This window comes from Octopus bimaculoides, unplaced genomic scaffold (assembly GCF_001194135.2).
Source record: "Octopus bimaculoides isolate UCB-OBI-ISO-001 unplaced genomic scaffold, ASM119413v2 Scaffold_107802, whole genome shotgun sequence".
In the NCBI taxonomy this organism is placed as follows: Eukaryota; Metazoa; Mollusca; class Cephalopoda; order Octopoda; family Octopodidae; genus Octopus; species Octopus bimaculoides.
The window spans coordinates 1-436 of record NW_026349454.1 but is presented as its reverse complement, the minus strand read 5'-3'; positions in this window follow the sequence as shown (position 1 = coordinate 436).

The window sequence follows — 436 nt, the reverse complement described above, 5'->3', positions numbered from 1 at the left end:
AAACGCACCAACACACAACCCCCCAACAATGTTGACAGCGATAAACACAAACAATCCAGACCTAATGAATTTCATTAGGTCAAACACTAACATAACAGAAAATGACACGAAAACAAGCAATCACCCATGCACAACACCACCACAACACATCAAAATCATACACATAACACGTAGCACATACAATACACTGAAATCTCTCTACCCGGATACAGTAGGGAGATTCCAGAAATATTCCTCTAAAAGACTGTATAAAGACCTTCTGAGAGAAGACTGTGAGGCGAAGAACCAAGAACTTTCGGACAGTAAGTAACTCTCTCTCTCTCCTTTCGTGGGTAAAACACAAATTTTGATAGGACCATGCTCAAAATAGGTAGCATAAATGTACGTGGAAACAAGGGTATCTGTTAAACGACATCAAGTCACAAAATCTGCATGT